Genomic DNA, 14,002 nt, shown 5'->3' with positions numbered 1-14,002 from the left:
GTTCGACATGGCCTGATCTTGTCTTCATCCGAGCAGGCTGTATGCTGGGACTGTGGCTGCTGGGGTACCTGGCTCCTGTGTGTGCCCTTTGCTGGCTTCGGTTGGTGGCTGCCTGGGACTGGCAGTCCCATCCTCAGGACCGGCCTCTTTAGAGACTGCAGTGTGGACAGAGATGTGTGACCTCTGCTCCAGGGATCCCCCAGAGCAGCCCTCTTATCCACAGCTCTCACTGGTCTTTACGCTCTCCCTAAAACCAGAGCATCTACATGGAAAATTACCCAGGGCTCTGGATTTTAGGCCCACTCCTATGGGTACTCTGTAGACAGCTAAAAGAGTTGAAGGATCTGTATGTGAATTATGGTTTGCCTCTCACACAGCCATGGAGGGCTGGTGTGTGACAGGTCCCATATGGCAGGGCAGCGGACACACGGCTCATGCTATTTTTATGGTCAAACACTTATATTTTCCCATGTCTGCACAGAATCATTAGTGAGGGAGAGACAGGCTGGAATTCTGGAGTGACCTCTCTCCTTTCCTCTCCACTCCCCTCCACTCGCCTCCTCCTGCCCAACTCCACCCAACTCCAGGGAAGCACGGCTCTCTGCAGGCTAATATGGAATCCATTGGCTGGAGACAAATCGCTGAACATTCTTTAGGAATGGCCTCACCTTGGCGTCGACCTCCGGAGGACATATTGCAAACATTTCACTGTTATAGATGGATGGTGTTTGCCAAGAACAGCCTGGAGCAAAGGTGTTGAACTTCAGTCTGCTGGTTTAGAACCAAGATGTGACAAACTCTCTCTCTGCACCTTGCCCCATCCTCCTGCCGACCTGTGCTGCCATGCCACGCTGACGCAGAGCAGGGCACTGACTTACCAAGGCGATGTTCCCTTCAGCTGCCCCAAGAGAGCTGGGTGGCCTTCAGCTTCTCTGACTGACTGGGACCTTGAAAGGGAAGGGTGAAGTAACTGGGAAATAAAAGCTTGCAGTGCCGTGGAGGTGGGACTCTTCCCTTGGACACCGTTAATGTCTGGGATCAGTTGTTTCCATTTGTGCATGTAGGTATATGGAGGTCAAGGGCGGCCTCAGCTGTTGTTCTGTAGGTACCAGCTAGATACTTTTATGAGGATCTTTCATTGGCCTAGAGCTTACCAAGTAGACCAGACTGGGTGAGCCCCACAAATCTGTCTGTCTTCCTCATATTCGGAACTCAAATGCACCACACCCATTTTTTTTTTTTAATGTCAGTTTCAGGGAGTCTGACTCAGCTCCTCCTGCTTTCAAAGCAAGCATGGTCACTGGCTGAGCCATCCTCCCAGCTCCCACGGTGGATTGTTTGTGGTGGATAATGTATCTGTGGGCTACCCTCTGGGTCCCCACTCTTTAGCACCTGGCTTAGTGCCACCTTCCTGCCAATGCAGGACCGGCTTCTCTTTGGGAAGGGGAGCACACAGGGTGCAGCAGCCATGAGGAATGCTAAGCCACCGCTGGCAGCCCCCGGGAGCCATGTCTCCCCAGTGTCTCCCACCACAGGCAGCAGAAGTGGAGAGAAGCACCAGTGTGAGCCAGTAGCCATTCTCTGGTGGCAAAAAAATGGCATAACACAGTGTAGAGGGGGTTCAGCTCCTGCATTACTGTTCATCTACAGATGTCTTCGCTCCCTTGGAGAGCTTTCTACTCTCAGAGGCCAAGGGCAGGGCTGTGTCTTTTGTATATCATGCATTTGATTCTCTCAGTGTGCGGGACAGTGCCCGAGACACGGTGAGGACCTCATTAACGAGGACGTCCTGGTGTAAAGTGGCTTGGTGGGGGGCTCTGGGGCATGTGTGCTGGACTTGAATTCTTCTGATAGAGGCATCATAGGGATGGTCAGGCAGAGTGGCCACAGAGAGACACTGGGAATCACCAGAAGAGTCATCAGTGACATGCATCAAAGATGCAGTTCACTTTATCAGACACTCAGGGGACAGAGGTTGCATGAGTACTAATTGCTATGTAGCCACGGATGTAGCTAAGTACATTATTTGGAAACCCACTCACCTATGGCAAGGTTTGAACTGTCCACTATGGTAGCCCTGATCCTGTGCTCATAGACCACAGAGCCATGCTCAAGGCAAGTCCTGCTGCTCCAGCCTCTTGATGCGGTCATACTGTAAAACCTAGTGAGACCCACAAGTGTGGGACAGGCAGAATCTGACCACAGGTCTAAACCAGAAGTTCTAAGGTAGTTCCCAATTTAGTTGGAGGGTCCATAATGCTGGTCACAAAAGTGTGAGAGTCTTCTGGGTCTGTTTGTGGCTGCTTCTCATAGGCCAGCTATGCTGAGACATTAAGATCACCCTGTGTGTGTGCGCATGTGTGTATGTGTGTATACATGTTTGTGCGTATGTGTGTATGTTTGTGTGTATGTGTGTGCATATATGGGTGTATGTGTGTGTGCATGTATATGTGTATGTTTGTGTGTATGTATGTGCATATGTGGGTGTATGTGTGTGTGCATGTATATGTGTATGTTTGTGTGTATGTGTGCACTTGTGTATGTGTATATTTGTGTGTATGTGTGCTTATGTGTGTACATATATGGGTGTATGTGTGTGTGCATGTATATGTGTGTGTAAGTTTGTGTCTATGTGCATGTTTGTGTGTTTGTGTTTATGTATGCATGTATATGTGTGTAAGTGTATGTGCATATATGTGTGTGTGCATGTGTATTGTTTGTGCATATGTGTGCGTGTTTGTACACATATGCGAGTATGTGTGCTCATGTGTGTATGCATATATGTGAGTGTACGTGTGAGTGCATGCGTGCATGCGTGTGTGTGTGTGTGTGTGTGCGTGTGTGTGTGTGTGTGTGGTGGTCACTGTTCCAGTTCACTCCAGATCTATGAATATCCTGCATACTATCACACCACTAGGACAAGCAAACCATGGGAAGTCAGAGAATTCAGTTTCCAAATAGGATCTTAGAAAAAGACTGAAGAAAAGGAGCCATTGTCCCAGTTGTTGGCTTGAATTTCCAAGAAGGCTGTGGAAGCCACAGAAATGGATTTTCCTAGGCCGTTGCATTTACCCTTCAGATTCTGGGTCGGCCCTGTGTGTGTCTGTCATGCTCCTGCACCAGTTAGGAAGAACTGTTGAAAATGTCATGTTGCCACTATTAAGATATGAAAGTTAGTAATTTTAAAATGCTCTTTAGAACAGATTTTATTTTTAATTATGTGTGCATATCTGTGTGAGTTCATGCACGTGAATGTAGTGCAGGGGGAGTCCACAAGGGGGCGTCAGATAGATCTCTTGGAGCCTACAGGAAGCTGTGAGCCGCCCATTGTGTGTGCTGGGATCTGAACGTATATAGAGTTCTCTGCTAGGGCAATGCATGCTTTTACCCTACGAATAATCTCTCTAGCCTCTAAAGGTGGCTTTATTTATTAATTTGACTATTTGGTTGTATGCGTGTGAGTGTTTTGCCTGCCCGTGTACCAGTTGCCTGCCTGGTGCCTACGGAGGTCAGGAGCAGTCTTCAGATCTTCTGAAACCAGACTTAAGGATGGTTGTGAACCATCATTGTGTGTGCTGGGAACTGAACCTGGGTCCTCTGCAAAAGCAATGAGTGCTCTTAACTGCTGGTCATCTCTGCAATGTCTACAAGTGGTTTTTCATAAGAGGACGCCTGCCTTACAGGCAGAAGGTACGGCGTGTGTGAAGGTCTGATGGTAGGGCGTGCCATCAGACTCGGATCAGTGAGAGCACAGACGGGTAAGGCTGAGACCTGGGGCTTACCTGGCAGACAGGGGAGGCAGCAAAGGTTTGCAGCCTTGAAGGAACGAGCCTGTTCCATGTTTTAGATGGCCCAGTTGGATATACGAGGAGAAAGAGGTTCAAGATGGGGGGATGGCAGAGGGAGAGGTTTGGAATTGTGGCAAAGCTCTAGGTACGAGGCAAGGAGATGGAGCAGGAAACAGAACACCGGTGGATGAACTACGCACACCTCCACCCTTTCCTTCCCTACAGCCTTACTCACAGTGCATGGCCTTCAATGTCAGGCAGAGAAGGAAACACACACTAAGAGACAGCGACGCAGGAGGCAGTGCATGGAGGCCCCATCAGTTAGGAGGAGCCATGGAGCCCAGTAACTAATCTCAGCCTTGCTGCCCGGCTGGGCTGATCCGGGGTAGCAAAGAGAGGCTCATAAAGATGTGGGGCAAACTAGAACAGGCCGGAGTGGACCCAGGTGGAGTGGGTGGGCTGCCTGCTGCTCGTTATTTGCTGAGCAGCAAAACCTGGATCAGCGGATGCATGAGCCATTCCCCAGTGGCTTCTCCCTGAATTGCCTCGAGCGCAGAACTTTGAAAACAGGAGCCTTCCCTGCCTCCTTGACATCCAGAGGTGGCAGAAAGTTGCTTCTGGAAACATTTTTTTTTTAAAAAAAATATATTTATTTATTTTACTTATGTGAATACATCCTAGCTATCTTCAGACCCACCAGAAGAGGGCATCAGATCTCATTACAGATGGTTGTGAGCCACTGTGTGGTTGCTGGGAATTGAACTCCGGACCTCTGGAAGAGCAGCAGTCAGTACTCTTAACCACTGAGCCATTTCGCCAGCCCTTCTGGAGACATTTAATGCACTATAGGAGCTGTTCTTGGTCTCAGCCTTCCAGCATGCTCAGCCTGAAGCCAGCAATGTCCAGGATGAAGGTAAGGTCATGAGGGTGTAAGGGCAAAGGGATAGAGGAAGCCCAGGTCCGATGCAAACATTGGCAGTTGCCTCCTTGCTCTCGGTGCTAGAGCTGTGGTTCTCAACCTTCCTAATGCTGAGACCCTTTAATATGGTTCCTCCTCCTGTGGTGACCCCCAGCCATAGAATCATTTCTGTTGCTGCTTCCTAACTGTAATTTTGCTACTGTTACAAATTGTAATATAAGCGTCTGGTATGTAGGATATCTGATATGTGACCCCTGTGAGAGGGTTGTTAGACATCCCCAAAGGGGTCTCGACCCACAGATTGAGAAAGACTGCTTTAGAAATACCAACCCCTACTGTTTTGGACTCTGCAGTTGCTTGTCTGTCTCTCCTGAATGCCCTTTGTATAGCGGGTAGGCATTTGGCTCTGGTATCTAGAATCAAATCTGTTGTCCCCAAGTGTGTGTGATTTAGTAAAGACTTAGCCACTGCCATGTGACCACTGAGATAACTTTCATTTCCTAGTTTAATAATCTCTCAACGAGATGCAGGAGTATGAGTGTTGGCTGTAGCACCTACTGGGATGCTTTTATTTTAAAAAAATTGTTAAACAGTTCCTCTCTTCATATAAAACAAACGAAATGACACAAGAAGTTTTATAGAAGTTTAGTTCATACTTGCCCCAAACTAGAAGCTGCCAAGATGTCCTCCGACAGATGAGTAGGGCTGGGGAGCTACAGTTGAGTTAAAAACGAGTGTGGCAAGATGATGCCAAGGGACCCAAGGGGGCCTTCCAGGGTGATCCTAGCTTTATGGTGTCCTGGAAATGCCACTAAGATGAGTGGGGGCCAGGGACTCAGGAGGGGTAACGAGGCAGGCACAGAGGACTTTGCAGCAGTAGCCCTGTTTGTGTGCTTCTGTCAGGACAAGGACACACACAGCCACGCCATGCTGAGCAAACGCTCACACACAGCGTGGACTTCAGGTAGGAATAGCGAGCCTGTCATGACATAGCCTGGGACAAACGCATTGTGTGAAAGCAAGATGGAGCCGTGTGGTGCTGAGGGAGCATGGAACTATGGGCTTTACGCTCAATTTTCTGTAAACCGAGGGTTACGTCAACAAACGAAGTGTCTCTAACAGCACTGGGTAGTTGACCCTCCCCCATACAGAATTAACGTTCCCCATTCATCATATACCAAGAGGAACAGGAAGAAGTGCCATTGAATGATGGTTTCAGATCAGAGAGAGCAGAGGACCAGAGCTGGCAAAGACCACAACAGCCACGCTGACAGAGAAAGTTTAACAGGTACTTTTGGTTGGCGCAGGCCGGTAGTTGGAGCTGCAGGCCCGGAATCATGATGTACAGCTTGCTAATCCCTCCCCGTTTCATTTCACGATTTCCACCCAGGTGAGACCTAGAACCTGATTTGCTGGGTGGGACATCAGGGAGGTGCTGATTTCAGGGTCTGGAGGATGGAAAACTCCCAGCCTTTTGTTCTTATGAAAATAAATGGCCAAAGAAATAGAAGTGTAAGATTTACTGAGCACTACAAAGGAGTCACCGTGAAGGATAGTTTATAGCACACGAGCCCACTGGCGGCTTCCGTGGAGCCTGGGCTGAAGGGTTAACCCCCACCAGCTTGGCTCATGGGCCAGATGGGAGGCCGCATGGGAGGCCACAGCAGAGGTAGACTGGGCTGGGTGTGCTACTGTGGCTCCCAGTACTCAGCTGGGGTCAATCTGAAGGCTGTGGCTTCCCATCTCTTCTCGTTTTCCATCTCTCTTGGGAAAATAAAATAAAATAAAATACTGGAGATTTTATTGTAATAGCAATATTTGCATTGCACTCCCAGCATTTGTGTTTCAGAATTGAGGTTTTGTGTGTGTGTGTGTCTGTATGTATGTATGTGTATGTGGTGTATATGTGTATATCTTTGTGTGTGGTGTGTATGTGTGTGTGATGTGAGTGTACGTTGCATGTATGTATGTGTGTGTTGTAATGAATGTGTATGTATGTGTGTGTGGTGTATGTATGTATATCTTTGTGTGTGGTGTGTATGTGTGTGTGATGTGAGTGTACGTTGCATGTATGTATGTGTGTGTTGTAATGAATGTGTATGTATGTGTGTGTGGTGTATGTATGTATATATGTGTGTGTATGTGTGGTGTGTATGTGGTGTATGTGGGGTGTGTGTGTGTGGTATGTGTGTGTGTGTGTGTGTGTGGTATGTGTGTGTGTATACATATAGCACACACATACACATAGCACAGCTTGTCCTAGTGTCCTCTAAGGCTAAGAAAATGCTGCAGATCTGTCTTCATGGTTCAACTATCCACTTTTGGCAGGTTTTAATCCCAGTGACATGGGGCATAGATGGGGCTTCCTTAGGAGATCTAGGGCCACACTCATGAGAGATAGAGAGATTGAGGTAAAGGCCACATCGCTGGTCCTGCTGGCAGCTGCCCATATGTTACGTCAGTGTCCTCCTGGTGGCTGAGCCAAGGTGCTGCCTCCTCTAGCTCTGCCTCATACTCCACGTCCCAACCACAGACTGAGATCTGGGAGTCAGTGACTGGCTCTGGCCTCCTAGTGCTAATTTTAGCTAGCGAGGGACATCTCCAAGTTAGATGCTTCTTTTCTGTCTACACAAATCTTGGCTCTCAAGACTACTATGTCTTCAGAGACCAAGGAGAGCTTGAGATTTAGAGCTCACCAGAGACCACTCCAAATATTTTTCATCCCAGAGTGCAGGAGACAGCAAAGCCCACGGTCAGCGTTCAAGCTTGTGCCTTCGCTGTGGTTCATAGGGCACACTGAGAGTAGCCTGACTGCATACGGTTTCCTACGGTGTTGGTTAAGCAGTCACTTTGAGAAGGCGAGGCTGCAGGGCAGTGTGGCTGTTATCGTGCTATGTAAGTTCTCAGGAACGGGATCATACCCAGAGGATGCTGATCTGAACACAGGAGGCTGCACCTGTAGTTTGCAGGGGACTGGCACACACTGCATGCTCCAGCAGACATTTAATTTGTCCTTAGTGAGAACCCACAAGTTTATGAGGACCCACAGAAACCTGGAAGCTAGGGAAAGACTCATGCCCCTCCTTGAAGTAGATCTTAAACCAATACATTAACACTTTGGGTTCAAAGGGGGGAAAAAAAAACAACTTGTGATATGGTCTTTCCAAAAATAGCTACATAACGTCAGAGCTGGGTCAGTGAGAGAAAGTTCCATATGAGAACAAACTGCTCAGCCATATAGAAAGAGAAAGAAGCACAGCGTTAATTAACCAGCCATTAGCTCTGTGGCTGAGGAGATAGACATTTGTAACTATTTTTTTTTAGACAGGATCTCATGCAGCCTATGCAGATCTTAAGCTTCATGTGAGCCAAGGATGGTCTTGAGCTTCCGATCTCCCACCCCCGTTTCCCGAGTACTGCAAGGGTAGACGTGCTAGCCTAGCGCTCTGCCGACTGAGCCACACTCACCTCCCCTGAACGTTTGTTTTAAGGGGGTAAAAGCAACTATGCACAGAGCTCACATGGTGTCTTGCTAAGGCCACCGTCACCCTTAGCATCGGTGATGGCTTATCAGCCAGGCTTTAAGCTTCTCCCATTGTCATAGTCTGGTTTCAAATGTGCCCCAAAAGCTCACACTCGGAAGGCTGTGTGTGCAGAGGGACAGCCTGTAGATGATGGATCTCAAGCATTCTGATGTCATCACGCATCTCTCCTCTGATAATTCCTAGTATGAGATGGGGTGGGGATGGGGGTAAGATTGGGTTTGGGGGTAGGGGTGGACTTTGTGTCTTTGCTCTGAGGTTGCCAAGAAGGAACCCTACAACTCTGGGGTCTTCTGCTTCCTGGAGGGTTGGTGTTAGAGGCACCACCCAGTCCCATTGAATTTCTGAAGAGGAAGGCTTGGGCTTCTTCAGAAGAGCAAAACTCTATACCACCTAGGACTGTGATTTTTCAAACTCAGGCATACACACGCTAGGGTTGTCCAGAGTTGCTGCCTCTGTTACTACCTCCTTCGTATTCAAGACAAGACTTTGAATAAGGGAGATGACCTGTACAAGGTGGCTCAGCTTGCAGGCTGCAAGCTGCAGGGTGTGGCTGTGAACAGAGTAAGATGGCTAATGCCTACTCAAGCCGGCCACAAAGTATTTTCTCTCTCTCTCTCTCTCTCTCTCTCTCTCTCTCTCTCTCTCTCTCTCTCTCCCTCTCTCTCCCTCTCTCTCTCTGTATTTTTTCTTTCCCTTCAAGCTGGAAGACAGGAGTGTCTCTTTCTTTCTGTTCCAGGATGCAGGGATGGGGGAGGAGGGGCAGCGCAATCCTCCCACACCAAAGGCAAGGTTCCTTGACGCGTCCCAGTTTTTCCTTTCCCCCTGTGGAGAGCCAGAAGCCCGGGCAAGGCTCATGCTCACACAGACATCACATTAGCCAGGCAGCTCTGACCTCCAGCAGTGGCTCCATATGCTCCTGTAGCACCGCCGTGCCTGGGAGACTTTGAGAGGTGTCCATTTCCCACAACAGTTTCTAAAACCTTCACATCTCAGCTGATTTAAGCTAACTCACACAATGACACTCACTGCAGATCTGGGGGTTGCAGCAAGAGAAAGCATGGGTGGTCCCTGCTGGCCCAGACTGTTAGTTATCCTCTAAGGTAGTATGTTACGTCTGAAACATACTGTAACAGAATGCCTGAGGTGATCATCTTATAAAGAGAAAATACTGATTTCATCCCACAGTGTCCAGAGGTTTTGGTTTCTGATCAATTGGCCCCATGGCTTTGGTCCATGTAGGATGGTATGGTGGAGCAAAACCATGTACATTCTGGACAGAAAACAAATGAGAGAGAGGAAGAGACCACACGGACCCATAATAACTTTTTGGGGCATGCTCTCAATGACTAAGGTCTTTCTTTTGTGTCCCTCTACTAAATATCCCCCATCTCCTAATAGTGACACTCTGGGGACCAAAGCTTACAGTATAGATGAGACCTTTGGAGAACAAACCAGATAAAAATATAGCATGTAGCAGATGTACTTGTTAAATTCAACATGTTTTGAAAACCGTGTCTTAAAAACCATATGGGGATATGGAGTTTAGAATGCTATACTCTGGAATTTTGTGATGGGCAGTATTAAGACAGGAAGCCCAACGATGATTGATGATCCAGTCACAGGTTAGCTGTGAGAAAACACACAAGCATTGTAAGTGTGTTCTCTTGAGACAACCCCTTGTGAAGACTCAGCTGAGGTTTGCCATAGAAGGGAGCATACTCATGGGATCCATCATGACTATCCGTAGTCTGCAAGGGAGAGAGAATAAAGAACAATGCCAAAGAAGATCAGAAACCTTAAGGGAAAGCAAAATAGATGTGGTGGTTTGAATACGATTGCCCCAACCCATAGAGTCATGTGTTTGAATGCTTGGTCCATAAGGAGTGGCACTGTTAGGAAGTGTGGCCATGTTGGAGGAAGTGGGCCACTGTGGGGGCAGGGTTTGAGGTCTCATATGTTTAAGCTATGCCCAGTGTGGCACACAGTCTCCTGCTGCTGCCTTGGATCAAGATGTAGAACTCTTACCTCCTTCTCCAGCACCATGTCTGCTGCATGCAGTCCTGCTGCCTGCCATGATGATAATGGACTAACTCTCTGAAGTGTAAGCCAGACCCAGTTAAGTGTTTTCCTTTATAAGAGTTGCTGTGGTCATGGAGTCTCTTCACAGCAATAGAAATGCTGACTAAGACAATAGGGAAGAAATGAAGGGAGAAGGGATCATTAGTAGGCAATGGACATGTAGCTCGGGTTACCTTGAAGGGCTAGAAGGAGAGTGGTAACTGCTGATTAAAGATGTCATCCTGGTTGGGTTAAGGGACATCTAGATGTCTGGTCCAGCCTGCTGAGACTGGAAGGATGTTGAGAGCACGTGAATCAGAAGATGGAGTGAGGAGGAAACTGTTACCAATGAGGCCAGGGAAGCTTCTGGTAGGATGGAGGCTTCTAGTAGGGTGGAGGCTTCTGGTATTGTGCGGGCTTCCGGTAGGGTGGGGGTTTCCGGTAGGGTGGAGGGTTCCTGTAGGGTGGGGGTTTCCGGTAGGGTGGAGGGTTCCTGTAGGGTGGGGGTTTCCGGTAGGGTGGAGGGTTCCGGTAGGGTGGGGGTTTCCGGTAGGGTGGAGGGTTCCGGTAGGGTGGGGGTTTCCGGTAGGGTGGAGGGTTCCAGTAGGGTGGAGGCCTCAGAATGGTTGAGGAGAGACAAATGGCTCCTTTTGGATCTGGGCTACTGCTGTCACCTCCCAAAGTTTCTCCAGATTCTTGGCCCATTAGACTCAAGGCTCAAATCAGTGGCTCTGCTTCTCCTCAGACCTGGAGCTGAAATCAGCTCTACTGTCTGCTTCTAAACAGGAGATCCAAAGGCATCCTGGCTCGTAAATTTGCGTGATCCAGTCTCTGTGGATGGGCGTGTTTGTCTCCTAGATTTGCGTGATCCAGTCTCTGCATTAGTGTGGATAGGCGTGTTTGTCTCTCTGTTCTGGGGGAGTGTGTATAAGACTTGTTCACCTCTGCTGTACCCACCTGGTCCCTGAGGGGCAGGAAAGAACTGGAACTCATATTACACCCATCCCGCTCCTCCTAATCCATCAGCTGCTGGAATGAATTTCTCATCTCAAGCGTTAGAGCAGACCTGGCTTCAGTTCCATGGTGGAGATTGGCCAACCCCTTAAGTCAGGTCTCCTTCCTAGAGGGCCTGCCTTCCATGCTCACCGGCTCACTGCTGCTTTGGAAGCACTTTAGACATATAAGTGTAGCCCGAGTGCTGAGTGAGTGGTTGGAGTCAGAACTGACAGCCTTTTCTCCAAGAGTGATTCAAAGGAAGATGTCAAAGCTGGAGGCTTTGTCTAAGCCAACAGCAAACGAACCAAAAAATGTCCAGAGCTGGGGTAGAACAGCAAGCAGAGAATAGCCACCTTGAAGCATGTGCAGAAAAATAGAAAATTCTGGTGATTCTTTAATTATCTAGCAAATATGTATACATGCATGTATACATCATAGATTGTCACTTTGGTTTCTGCTATGATTTCCGATACACGTGCCGCATGGCGGATCCCTGATCAGCCCTGCTGGAACATTTCATAAATGGATCAGTAGGAAACACTCAACGGTTTCTATGAGAGAAACAAAACCACGCATGCTGTGAAGGGTGGAGGGTGTACCAGGGGCAGAGTCTATTCCCAAGTCACATTGAAGAGGGTCACAGGGCTCCTGCCTCCTCGGGGGAGGCAATGTGTGGGGCTCATGTGGAGGAAGAGGAGAGACCATGGGAGACGTGTGTTATGCATTCTGCTGACAGACACCATGAGGAAACGTGTCAGCCTGGAGCCCTAAAAACAGGTCTGATGGGTTTGGTTTGGGTGGAGGGTTCATGCCACTGGACATTAGTGATTCCTACTGCTTCCGGAAGCCCCCTTTGCAGGATCATTAAACTCTGTTTCTAGCCCCCACGGGCTAACTGTCAATCTGAGCATTGTCTTGGGGTTAACACATTTAATTCTCACAACAACCCAGGGAGTGGTGACATTCCTATCTCTCTTTATGAGAAAACTGCATCAAGGAGAGCTTAAGTAACTTGTCTCAGACAGCTGCCTGGGAACAGATTTGAGTGCATTCCCCAGACTGACCTAAGAGTCCAGGTGCCCCACAGTCACCATGCACATTCTTCCTGATCTATAGCAGGAAGTAGAAGGCAGTGCACGGGGATCCAAAAGTTTGTGGGATTGTGTTTATTTTATTTTTTAATGTTTATACGTGTTCTGCTGCATATACATCTGCATGCCAGAAGAGGGCACCAGATCCCTCTGGAGATGGTTGTGAGTGGTTGCTGGGAATTGAACTCAGGACCTCTGGAAGAGCAGCCAGTGCTCTTAACTGGTGAGCCATCTCACCAGTCCTGGGGTTGTGTTTTGAAGAGGAGACAATTTAAATCTTTTACTTATTTTTCATGGAAAAAAGGTCAATTGGCACTTTAATGTTGGGTGAAGTGACCTTTATCCCCACTGTATGTTAAATGGTAGGCTTATTGAACTGTGAGTGTTGTTAGTCAATACTATATATTCCATACGTATGTCTAGTTGCATTCACTTCAAAGATGGGTACCATGGGTGGATGGGCAGGATCTCGAAGGAAAAGCATGGGAATGCATTAGCCAGAAGGTTCTGGAGAAAGCATGAGCCCACAGGGAGTGCTCTGCAGGCACGGTGACCAGCATCAGGCAGAGAAAAAGTCAGTGCTAAGATTGCGCACCCACATTGTGAAGGGGGACAGGAAGCTGGCCCAGAATACCAGACCCAGCCTCCAGCAGACACAGCCGGGTGGAAAGCTGTACCGGAGCCTCGCTGGAACTTTCCAAGAGCAGATGTGTAAGTTGGCAGGCCTGTTTCCAGTGTTCTCCACCTCCCAATGTGAAATGGTTTGGGTGGATTTCCCCAGTTACACTTCACGCCTGGCCTGGAAGTTGGAGAGTGGCTGCCAGGACGTCTGCGTGCGCCTAGATTATTTTTCAGGGCATGTGTTTTAATAAGTTTCATTTCCACATCTACTCAGGCCAACCCATCTGCAAAGACGTAGTGGTATCCAAGTTGGAGCCTTGGTACAAGAGACCAGAAATGAACTAAGGACACTACAGCATAGGTCTTTATTCTGAATGACAGGCAGCCTCCTCATGAACAGTTGGCACCACTCCCTACCCCCCCTTTTTTTTCCATATGGGTCTTGGGGATTGAACTCAAGATTTCATGTTTGAAAGGCAAACACACTTTACTGACTGAGCCATTTCCCCAGCCAGTTTGAATAGTTCTTGAATCGTGAACGCCTACAGCACCTGCCTCAGGATGGGGGATGCTCCCAGGTGAAGACTTGGCAGCTCCCATGAGTAAGATTTTTAGTTGACTGGATTGCCTAGAGCTAGGAATCTCATGATACCCTCAATGCCAAGGTTCGTCTACTCCCACGAATTCGGGGCTGAATAGAATCAGAGTAGTTCGAGTACTGGCTGCAAAGAATATTTTTTCTTGGGTGAAGTTGGTCCTCTGTGATTTTCCAGGACTCATGGCATAGATCAGGGCTTAGGGACAGTTGTGTAAAGTCAGACTACCAGCTGGTGCTGGAGGCTGTGACGTCAGGATGCCTAGACAGGTGACACACCCACCAGAATCATCTTTTCTCTCACAAACATCTCTTCAAAGCAAGAGGCATGGAGACAACCACCAGACAAAACCAACTGACACAAGCTTAAAAGAATTTGCCTCCATAAT

The 14,002-nt window shown here is 48.4% G+C and overlaps 1 protein-coding gene and 1 long non-coding RNA gene across 8 annotated transcripts in view; one reads left to right on the top strand and one right to left on the bottom strand.

The window, feature by feature from the left end:
- Nucleotides 1-14,002, top strand: part of Pde10a (phosphodiesterase 10A) — a 452,326-nt gene that overhangs the window by 18,869 nt on the left and 419,455 nt on the right. The window lies entirely within an intron of this gene.
- Nucleotides 3,921-10,719, bottom strand: LOC134484996 (uncharacterized). The gene is made up of 2 exons (XR_010062885.1): nucleotides 10,278-10,719; nucleotides 3,921-10,000 (listed from the first exon to the last, which is right to left on the bottom strand). It is a non-coding gene; the product is annotated as an uncharacterized LOC134484996 (long non-coding RNA).

The sequence above is a fragment of the Rattus norvegicus genome, chromosome 1 (assembly GCF_036323735.1).
Source record: "Rattus norvegicus strain BN/NHsdMcwi chromosome 1, GRCr8, whole genome shotgun sequence".
NCBI classification, from domain to species: Eukaryota; Metazoa; Chordata; class Mammalia; order Rodentia; family Muridae; genus Rattus; species Rattus norvegicus.
This window is presented reverse-complemented; position numbering and strand designations above follow the sequence as displayed.